Here is a 12,101-nt window from a genome sequence, read left to right as displayed (position 1 = left end):
CTTGTATGAAATCAACTGGGCAAACCAACTGAGGAAGCATGTACCAGAAATTAAAAGACCCATTGTCCTCAGAAATCCGCGAACCAGCAAAAAATCCGCGATATATATTTAAATATGCTTACATATAAAATCCGTGATAGAGTGAAGCCGCGAAAGGCGAAGCACGATATAGCGAGGGATTACTGTATCTCAAATCCATCAAATCTAGTCCTTGCCAAGTCCTACATATATCTAGTTAGCGAAGGCTGAAAAAACTTGAACACTGCTTATGGGGGTCTCAAAACAGGCAGCTGGACCAAGACTTCTGGGGTTTTGGGAGTCTTGGGATTTAATCTTCATTTGACAATCTCTGCCATGCACTTGTAAAATGGCCAGGTGGCAGGCTGCCAGTTTGCCTAGGTCATCAGAACTTCAATTTCATATCCTAACCCCCTTACAGGTTTACTTTCTGTCGCAATGCTACTGAATGGAGTATGTATTTTCCTATCTTCTCCACTATTCCACTGGCCACACCTCAAACACAGTGTTGATGGATGTTGTTTTGTCATACTCAGTTTCACTGTGTAGTTTGTGTTCTTGTATGGGAGTGTTGAACAGCATAGCACTTTACTGGTAATATGCTCAGTGAAGAATGTTATCCAAAAATAAACTGAAATTGAAAAATGAATAGTACTACCACTGAACAAATCAAAGACTGGCTTTTTTGCTACTTAATTATGTTTGAATAAAAAAAATGCACTAAATAAACTGCTAAACACCATAATTACCATTTTATGCAAATATACATATACCATTTCACCATTGTGCAGTGAATGTTTGCTTACTTAGCGGCCCTTACACAGTGAATCAGAATACTGTCAACATCTTTAATCTGTGCACCATTTAAAAAAATTACACTTATTTCCCCAAACAACATGTAATCTATTTTTCAACGCATGATTTCAAGTATTATATAAAATAGATTTACAAGTAAGAAAGTCATTTTATCATTGGTCTTAATAGCACTGTTAAGTAAATATCCTTTTGAAAAAAAGAAAGTAAAATTAAATTCTCGTTAATTAATTTTGGTAGTAACAGATAATTAACTGTAATGAAGAGGCTAAACTGATTACTGTGTAGATAGTAATAATCCCACTACAAGTTTGCTATATTTCAATTGTATCCTTAAAAATATTGTTTAATTTGCATGGTTTGAAAGTGGGCTTAGAAAATGGTATGATATGGCTTTAAACTTAATTTTTAAGTATAACATAACATTCACGAAGGGAATGAGGAAAACTGATATAGAGGCGGGTATGTAAAGTTAAAAAGAAAGTGTGGACTTAGTACAAAGCCACTTTGGAAAACTGGAACAACCTCATTTCTGAATTGACAGGAATGCTTGCGTTTCAGATGCTCATGCATCGCGGTGGTGCTGCCGTGAAAAGAAAGCTTCGCTTTGCATAATCTGCATTCAACTTTTTTTTCTTTTTCGGTGAAATGCTCCCACACTTTAGAAAGTTTCTGTCTCAATTTTTTTTCCATCTCCTTCACCCTCCTCTAGCCAACTCGCCATTGCAACCACGTTTATTTTCCTCTACATTCTTCTCCGCAGACATTCTTTCTTCGTTGGTAGGACTGTGCAGTCTTGACAAACAATAACAAACAATACTGCCCCCAGATGTTCATGTAGTGCATTGCAGTTACAAAAACCAATGTGGTTCTTTGTGACTGGAGCCTCTATTGAAAGTTCTGTTTAGGACGTATCAACAATAAAAAATCTGCGTCGACAATTTTTTGTAGTCAACGTCGTTGATTACATCGACTAATCATTGCAGCCCTACTTATCACTCTAATGAATTAGAGATGCACGATATATCGGGAACTGTATTGTTATTGGCCGATGTTCACTAAAAATGATGACATCGAAATAGGTCAGATGTGCACATTTTAACCGATACAGCCAACCGATATAATTCAGGCTTGTCAACACTGTCAGTTCACTAAATAATTAAATGTTGTTTTCATTGTTTGGTGAGGCAGACATTAAGCTGCAGAAAAACATGCATGCAAGCGCAGCCCCTTGCGCTCACAAAAAAAAAAAAAAAAACGCCACAGGGTTTCCTAGTTTCGCTGACAGGTGCACTACATGCATTGTTTATTCACCTGGCAGATATCGTTGGTAAAGCAGTATGTCAGCCGTGTGGTCATATTTTTCTGTGAAAAAGGAAGATAACGGAGTTGCTATCTACTCTGCCTGCAAAAATGAGAATGCGAGGAGGCTGCAGAATTAAATCTTTCAATTTAATTATCCATCTGAAGAACCACCATAAAAATTATACACGGAATTTCTAGCAGCTAATGCTACCAAAACGAAAGTTAAATCAGACGCTGCCGGGCTCACTAGTGGTAGCCTTATACAGCAAACACTTCAAAACGTAAAGACGTTTCCTCAAGACAGAGCCAGAGCTAAAGGCATAACTACTAAAATTCCCTAGTTAAGGATAAGGGATTTCACCAGTTACTACTGTACATCACTTAGAACCTCGCTACGTTCTTCTAAGCCGGCGATACTTTGCAGATATCTCACTGCCTGTATTACAGTAATCCCTCCTCCATCGCGGGGGTTGTGTTCCAGAGCCACCCGCGAAATAAGAAAATCCGCGAAGTAGAAACCATATGTTTATATGGTTATTTTTATATTGTCATGCTTGGGTCACAGATTTGCGCAGAAACACAGGAGGTTGTAGAGAGACAGGAACGTTATTCAAACACTGCAAACAAACATTTGTCTCTTTTTCAAAAGTTTAAACTGTGCTCCATGACAAGACAGAGATAACAGTTCCATCTCACAATTAAAAGAATGCAAACATATCTTCCTCTTCAAAGGAGTGCTTGTCAGGAGTAGTGACTGTCACAGAGATAGAGAGAAAAGCAAACAGATCAATAGGGCTGTTTTTCTTTTAAGTATGTGAAGCACCGTGGCACAAAGCTGTTGAAGGTGGCAGCTCACACCCCCTCCGTCAGGAGCAGACAAAGTGAGACAGAGTTTGTTTTTCAATCAAAAATCAATACGTGCCCTTCGAGCTTTTAAGTATGCGAAGCTCCGTGCAGCATGTCGTTTCAGGAAGCAGCAACGTGAAGATAATCTTTCAGCATTTTTAGACGAGCGTCCGTATCGTCTAGGTTTGCGAACAGCCCCCCTGCTCAATCCCCCTACGTCAGGATCAGAGAAAGTCAGCGCAAAAGAAAGAGAAAAGTAAGTTGGGTAGCTTCTCAGCCATCTGCCAATAGCGTCCCTTGTATGAAATCAACTGGGCAAACCAACTGAGGAAGCATGTACCAGAAATTAAAAGACCCATTGTCCACGGAAACCCGCGAAGCAGCGAAAAATCTGCGATATATATATTTAAATATGCTTACATATAAAATCCGCGATGGAGTGAAGCCGCGAAAGGTGAAGCGCGATATAGCGAGGGATTACTGTATATGATGCGATTGTTACTCATATCCACAAGCTTTTAAGAAACAATGCCACCAGCATTAGCTTCACTACAGATATGTGGAGCTCAGAGGTCAACCCCATGAGCATGTTCAGTCTAACGGCACAATGGATTGACGACAATTTTGAGTCAAAAAGAGTTTTGTTGCATGCTAAAGAGTTCTCCTGTTCTCATTCTGTAACTTTTATCGCACAAGCTTTCGATTCAATGTTAGCGAAGTAGAACATTTCAAAAAGTAATGTGCACGTTGTGCTTCGTGACAACGCTCGCAATATCGCAAAAGCTATGGAAGAAAGCGGCATTAAAAGTTTAAGCTGCATGGCTCACACTTTGCAGCTTGCTGTAAATTAAGGCTTATTGAGCCAGAGAAGCATCTTCGACTGTGTTGCCATTTGGAGGCAAACAGTTACTAATTTTAAGCACTTACAGCTCTCTATTTCGCGGCTGAGAGAAATACGAAAAGACCTTGGTACCTTAACAAGAATGCTTCAGCAGGACATCCCTGCTCGTTGGAACAGCATGTATTATATGCTGAAAAGTCTTGTTGATCAGAAGCGCACCCTTGCTGCGTATGGTGCTGAATACGAGCTTCCTGCCTCTCTAACAGTGCATCAGTGGGGACTCGTGGAAAACATGATTACTCTACTTGAACCATTCAAGCAACTTACTAAAGACATATGCACGCATTCATCTACAATTGCGGTCGTGATTCCGTCTGTTGAAGCTATTACACATCTGTTTAAAAAGTGTGGCAAGACAGATTTTGGAGTTCAGACGGCGAAAACCACACTTTTGGAGGCTGTCATAAAATGCTTCAGTAGTGCATTCTCCGAGCCACTATACTATCTATCAACTGTCCTAGATCCACAGTATAAAGATTGATTTTTTTGTCCAAGATACCAAAAAACAAGCGCAAGAAGCCCTTCAGAAACAACTGGTTGAGATGTCAGCTGGTGAAGGAGAGGATGAAAGCAACAGCGAACCACCAGAGAAAAAGATTTGCACTCTGAGAGATGTTGCCGTTTCATTGCTGGAGATGTATGCAGAAATTCTTGAAGAAAATTTGTATGTGGCTGCAAAACCACATTCAACTGCCGCCGAGGTAAAATAACAGGATTATAAAATTAACAATAATCATACTAATTAGGTTGACCAGATGTTCCAAATGGAAAAAAAAAAAAACACGCATTTACATTTTTTTTTCTTCTTTTTTTTTTTTAAAACACAAACCATACACTGCAGCTTCCAAACATCCAATCAGTATCATTCTGCATTTACCAGAAACTCACAGCACTGCGAGGCGGCTTGCTGTGACTGTGTATAACTTAAGGGCTCGTTTATACTTCACGCTCAGAACGTGTACGGGCCCGCATCATGGCTGCCACGCATTTCCAGCATTCATTTGATGCATCCTCTGAGCAGGTCCTCAGAAATTAACACGACGCGTGCGCGAGTTGCAGTACCAGCAAAAAGTCGGGGGGTGGGGGGGCGCAGTGTGCTAAAAGTTGGAATGTGACATCAGAGTCTCCGTTTACTTTCTACATGTGACAGAAAGCCGCTTTGCAGATCCTACGAGATCGGTGTGCGCGCTTCGATGTTTGATGAATGGTTCGAAGTGGTGAAGCAAAATGGCGACATACAGATGCATTTGTTGTGCTTTTATATTCAAGCGTTGCATATTCCCGATCGTAATGACACAATACATTTTAAAAGTCTCACATGCCGTCATCTGTGCTGTCTTTTTTTACTAGGGCTTCCTCAGGTACTGACAGCAGTGGCAAACAGCAATAGATTGCCACACTGACCACATGAAATGTATGATATTCCAACTCTCTGCACTTTAAGAATTCTCAGAATTATACTTGATATAACTTTCATGATAAAATGCATTGAAGTATGTATGGTACATTTTACAGATAAATCGGTAATTTCATTTAAATAATGAATACTGTTAATTACACACAAGGGGGTGACACGGTGGTGGAGCGTTAGCGCTGCGGTCTTGCAGGGAGTCACGTCGCTGATATTCCCTGCCTGGAGTTTACATGTTTTCCTGCTGGGTTTCCATAGTGTGCTCCGGTTTCCTTCCAAAGATATGCAGATTTGGTTACACTAAAATGACACCAGCGTGTATGTGTGTGCTTGTATTCACCTTGCGATGAGCTGATGCCTCATCCAGGGATTGTTTCAGCCTCGTGCCCAATACTAGCTGAAATGGACAAATCCCTGGACTGACAGATTTAATCATTAAACATACTTTTCAGAGATATTGCAGTAAGGTGTCATCGGAATTTAATGGGTGTTCCAGGCAATTAACAACACGGCAAAGCCAAACCTGGGGGGTATTTTCCGTACGTCGCTTAAATCATCCGAGATCAGATGCCTCATCTTGGATGAGTTAATGCCAGTGAAACTCATCCTGGATAAGTCGGTTTTTCAAACGCAGCCATGCAGTAGATTAGTCTAGCTGGATCTAATCATCTGAGATGAATACGCGCGCCCGCACCGAGTGAAAAGCCCATATATATTGAGTCTAGAAAACATGATCAGCAAGTCTTTGATAGGCTGTAACAAAATGACGAAAGAACGGGCGCATTTTTTTTTTCCACACAAGCGGAGCAAGACCTTTTATTCGAAAGACATTAAGAATTTCAAGATTTAATATGCACAAGGGGTAACACTGCAAAAGCAGCCCAAACCAGAAAAGACAGCTGGCAAAAAGTGGCCGACAAATTAAACGCTAAGTAGTGTGCATTGTACTTACTGAATGCAGCGTTTCATTTCCTATGTGTCATATTAATTATTATTTAATATGTCATAATTCCAGATCAAACGTGAGCACAAGGAGAACATGGGAACAGGTTAAAGTGAAGTACAAGAATATACTTCAAATTGGTTAATATTGCTATATAACTATTTAAAGAATTGTTGACATAAAGAATCATATATAATATAAAAAACAATTCTAAAGCTAATAAGAAGGCAGACAAGCAAAAAACAGGTGGAGGTCTACATGGTCCAGACATAACCACTGCAGAAGAGTTGGCTCTCCAGCAAAATGCCCATCACCCTGTTTCTGAGGGCATTACAGGGGGGAAGCTCCTCCTCAGAACCAGTGGCAGGATGCAGTGGTCACTTCATTTCAGGTAAAGGATGGTCATTGCATATATTTGTCATCATTGTGTGCCATAGGTAGGTTCCATATAGCCCTCTTTTTTGTTGGGTCAGTTGCAGGGAATGTCATATCCCTAGAACCTGTGTCTGACAAACGAGATATTGACAAAGGTCAAATATTCGATGAAGACACTGTGTCAGATTATTCGGATATGCGTACAATCCAGTGCCCCAATCACATTTGGAAATCCTGGGTAACGAGAATGTTAGGCTGATTGTGAGATTCTTCATGGAACTGTGAGAGTTTTTGCCCGTGTGTTGCCTACCTGCAATGGAATGAAATGCCTCTTTTATTGTCTGCACACGCAGGTGTCCAGGAAGCACCATGAAAACCCGAAGGAAATATTTCCAAGCCAAACAGACTTTACGAATTGCCTGGCAAACTGCACTTTTAGATAGATTTTCCGCATCGCCTACAGTATATAAAAAAAGTGCCGCTTGCAAAAACCTCAAAGCAATGCGCACTGTCTGTGTGGTTGTGAGAGCCCGACTTCGCCGAGTTTGACTTTGAATAGGTCCTAATAAATTTTTCAGGTACAATATTCCTCCTCGGCTAAAGCGGTATCTTTCGAAAAGAATTTCCTCCGGGAGCAATAAAGGATCTTGCCGATCGCGTAAAACTCTGTCTATATGAAATTTTCTTCTTATAATTTGCGTACCAATATCAATTGGTCGCTCATTCATGTAAGGCGAAGTCATGACTGAATGAATTCCACGCACGGACACTGATTAAGTGTGTGAACTAATCCTTGTTTACATCGAACAAACCTGCTCCGAGCAGGTTTGAGGATTAGGATATGTTGCTCTGACAACACATCCAGCACGAGTTTCGAAAAACCGACAGACCCAGGATCATGCCAAATCGTCAACAATTACATCCGGCTAAATGACTAATCCACGTACGAAAAATACCTCCCTGTTCTCACCGTGATAATATCTCGCACTGCCACCTGGTGGATTCATCCAGATTTACATAAAGTACGTGCGCAAGTATAAACAATACAACACTTGCGTAGCAGGAATTTGCTGCAGCATGCGTCACATCGCGTAAAGTATAAATCCGGCCTAAGAATGCAAGGCAAACTGCTCCGCAAACATTTGAGGAGAAGAAAAGGAACACGTTAACAGCATTACCTCGCTTTTTTCGTCAGGTATTTACAATTTATGTTTGCCAGATTGCCTACAACACTGTCATTGCAGCAGTGCAGTTTGTGGGTTTTTCCATTGTAGACAGTCGAGTCACTGTGGAAAATTAGTGGAGGAATTTAATTTAGTGGGCACTTAGCAAAAAGGAGGAACATGTTCGCCTGCATGGTAGAATGCAGCTTCAAGTTTTGTACATTGTGAAAGATGTGTCTCCTGTGTCTAAACTGTAAAAGATTTTAAGACAAGATTTATTCCAGTTTTAATGTAAACATTACTTTAAGACAAAATCACCCTGAAATATACAGCAGTCTCTCAACATTTCAAGGCACACCTGCGTTACAAAGTATTTCATTTTGGAACAGTGCATCCGCATCACACTTTATACAGAATGCCCTTTATATGACCCAAATCATTATACATCAAGCTTTCAACAACACAAGTTTTTATTAATGGTGGTGGTTGGTACAGGCAGTTGTCCTGTTTTTCTTTACCACAAATCTGGTCAACCTAATAGTAATTGATTATTTTTTTTATTATAATATAGGTAAACGTTTGTAAACTTTTTTGTTTCAGCTGAATAACTATCTCAGCGAGCCCCCTATCTCCAGAAATAACTGCGCCCTCCAGTATTGGAAAAGCAATGCAGCCCGTTTTCCAACCTTGCCCAAGGCAGCAATCAGGTAGCTATCGGCACCTTGTACCAATGTAGACAGTGAACACCTTTTTTCAGCTGTGTCAAATATAGTAAACTAGCAAAATACCCGCGCTTCGCAGCGGAGAAGTAGTGTGTTAAAGAGGTTATGAAAAAGTAAAGGAAACATTTTAAAAATAACGTAACATGATTGTCAATGTAATTGTGTTGTCATTGTTATGAGTGTTGCTGTCATATATATATATATATATATATATATATATATATATATATATATATATACATACATATACACATATATTATATAGCAAAATACCCGCGCTTCGCAGCGGAGAAGTAGTGTGTTAAAGAGGTTATGAAAAAAAAAGGAAACATTTTAAAAATAACGTAACATGATTGTCAATGTAATTGTGTTGTCATTGTTATGAGTGTTGCTGTGTTTTATATATATAAAATACACACACACACACATATAAACATATATATACATATACACATATATATACATATCTACATATATATATATATATATATATATATATATATATATATATATATATATACATATACACATCCACATATCAACATATATATATATATATATATATATATATATATACACATATATACACACACACACGGTTTATGGGTGATGATTGTTTTACTCTTTTTATTTTTATTTTATTTTATTGTAGAATCAACTCCTATCTGCGCACAGCAGGGCAGCCGTGGGCGGATGCGTATGGTGTATTCACTCCATGTTATCGTGCATTGCGCTGTCAGTGGTATTTTGATAAAAGAATTTGAACAACATATAAGAAGCGTATAAATTATTAAACAGTAAAATATTAACATTTAAGAAGTAAAGTTACATTAAGTACTACTGCAGTGCCTTCGGGTATACCTCATTTTTTGTTTGCCCATTACATGCTTAAATGTATACATTTTTTGGTGCACCTACCCGAGAACACGCGACATATAACCGAGCGTGGGAGAAGCATGGATTTTAAACACGCGTTGAGTTCATCTGCTGGTCTCCCTCGTGGAATAAGTGGTAATGTTTGACTAAAATCTACAGCGAGTAAAACGACATTACCTCCTATTTTTTTTTTACGATCTCTGAGATCTTGCTTTTTTCGGTTCAAGGCTTCATAAGCTCTTTTATGTTGTATGGTGTACTTATCCCAAACCATCATCTTTGAATGTTGCAAGACTTTCGCCTTGTATGTAGATCGGGGTAATTACATTCATTGCATTCCTAGTTTGAATCACAATCTGATTGTATGGGTGGTTACCTGGCACTGTAGGGTTGCCACCCGTCCTTTAAAATACGGAATCGTGCCGCGTTTGAGAATGAAATTGCGCGTCCCGTTTTGAATCAATACTGGACGGGATTTATCCCGTATTTTTTTTATCATTTTTTTTTTAAAGCAGCGTCTCATGCAAATCATCCCACACGCATTTTATGAAGATGCCTCCTTTCCTACTTTTGATTGGGTAATACTTGATGTCATCGTTAGTTTGATTGGTGTTTTTAACTGTCCAGTGAGGAGGGCGTGTGTTTTAAGTACAGTCTGCAAAGTGTTGGCACTGAGATGTGGCGTCAGCGCCATAGTTGAAGCCCCTAACGTTGCGGTCAGCAAGTCGGCTAACATCTGCCATGTGCCGTCTTTCAGTTGCAAGAAGCAGATCATAGAATGGTTGAAACTGTTGCCCCTAACGTTGCGCCACGGCGTGTGGTTCGTTTATACCTCGTGTCTTCTCATTAAACTTTTATGTCGCGAATATGTTATTGCAATCCGCAGCGGGAGCGTTTCTATAAAGTTAATTTAAACTTACGTTTTACACCGTGCTTTGTTTCCCTTATGAACATGCTTGTATGCTTAACTCGCTCCGTTCTCAATTGTTTAATTAATTTTTTGCTCTTCGCTGTTTGCTGCTCTTCCTCCATTTCCCCCTATTTCGTTCTTTTATCTCGCGAATATGTTATTGCAATCCTTAACGGGAGCGTTTCAATAAACTGATTGCAAATAGTTTTGCATTTACCTTTTTAGTAAAAGGCGAGCTTTTAAGCCTGAGAAATCACCCCGTAAATGCACACGTTTAATTGGACATGTGTTAATATGTATGGTTACACAGTATTAAAAGACAGTGAACAACGTCAGTTACCTTTCTTCCCGCGTTTGATAAAAGGTGAGCTTTTAAGCCTGAGAAATCACCCCATAAATGCACACGTTTAATTGCACGTGTTAATATGTATGCTTACACAGTATTAAAAGACAGTCAAAAATTAACTTCATTTACCTTCGTTCCCGCGTGTGACTCGTGCTGTAAATCTCTTCCTTGTTTTTAGTTCACGTGATTACGTAGGAGGCGTGATGACGCGATACGTGACTCCGCCTCCTCCATTACAGTGTATGGACAAAAAATATGTTCCAGTTATGACCATTACGCTTTGAATTTCGAAATGAAACCTGCCTAACTTTTGTAAGTAAGCTGTAAGGAATGAGCCTGCCAAATTTCAGCCTTCCACCTACACGGGAAGTTGGAGAATTAGTGATGAGTGAGTCAGTCAGTCAGTGAGTCAGTCAGTCAGTCAGTCAGTGAGGGCTTTGCCTTTTATTATTATAGATGAAAAGAGAAACAGGCTTGCTGGTGAAAAGGCAGAAATGCTTGTTTTTGTTAAGGAAAACCTACCATCTGTACTTTTAAAAACACCAACTTAAGCCCAGGGTTACTGGCCTCATTGTACCCTTTATTTCAGTTTTACTTAAAGTAATATATATCTGATTATAGCACAAAGAATATGCATTCATTCAATATACCCAATGCCATGTTATGTAATGGCATGGTGTCTTGATGTGCTTAAGTTACTCAGAATGTGTATGTTAAGCAGATTTTTGTAAATGACCTGGAGTATTTTTTCTATAGAGATGAGCCATATCTTGCTCTTTTTCCCCTGCATAAAGCACTGGCTGCTTATATAGCAAAGAAGAGAATAAAATTCAGCAAGTTAATAAAAACTTCTGTTTCACATGCTACTGTTGTTTCTTTGATAATGCATAATATATTTTCAGCATACCTACAACATTCATACCTGAAGTAAATAAAAAAAATACATCGGCCATCGGTATTGGCAAAGATGGACAAAAACATATCGGTTATCGGTATCACCCAGAATTTCCAGATCAGTGTATCACTACAAATTATTTTTCCTTAAGAGATTCAGTTTTAACTTGAAAATGAGCAAGGACCACTGAAATAACACATTATTTGAACTGCAAACAGAAGTAGAGGCTTTCAACATGGATTAATAGCCAAGTTTAATTATGTTAATAGAATAAAATAGAATAGTAAGAATAGTAATGTTTATTGCGAAGTGTGTGCGTGTAACATAAAATGGACTTCCACCCCATCCAGGCTCATCCCTGTCTTATACCTGATATTGCAGAAATAGGCTACTGCCCCCTAAACAATAAACTACACAAAGTGGGTGCAAATAATGGATACTTAAATGGTTAAAAAAAGAGATGACCAAAATAAACATTTTTGGCTATATATATCTCTATGCTGATTTCAAAAAATGGAAGCTGTGACTTGTAAAAACATTTGGAAAAAAATGTCAAGACATATGCCACAGTTCAGCT

General features: G+C 39.0%; 1 protein-coding gene across 2 annotated transcripts in view; it reads right to left on the bottom strand.

Moving 5' to 3' along the window:
* grb14 (growth factor receptor-bound protein 14) overlaps positions 1-12,101 on the bottom strand; it is a 363,700-nt gene that overhangs the window by 347,640 nt on the left and 3,959 nt on the right. The gene's annotated exons all lie outside the window — the stretch shown is intronic.

The sequence above is a fragment of the Erpetoichthys calabaricus genome, chromosome 8 (assembly GCF_900747795.2).
Source record: "Erpetoichthys calabaricus chromosome 8, fErpCal1.3, whole genome shotgun sequence".
NCBI classification, from domain to species: domain Eukaryota; kingdom Metazoa; phylum Chordata; class Cladistia; order Polypteriformes; family Polypteridae; genus Erpetoichthys; species Erpetoichthys calabaricus.
This window is presented reverse-complemented; position numbering and strand designations above follow the sequence as displayed.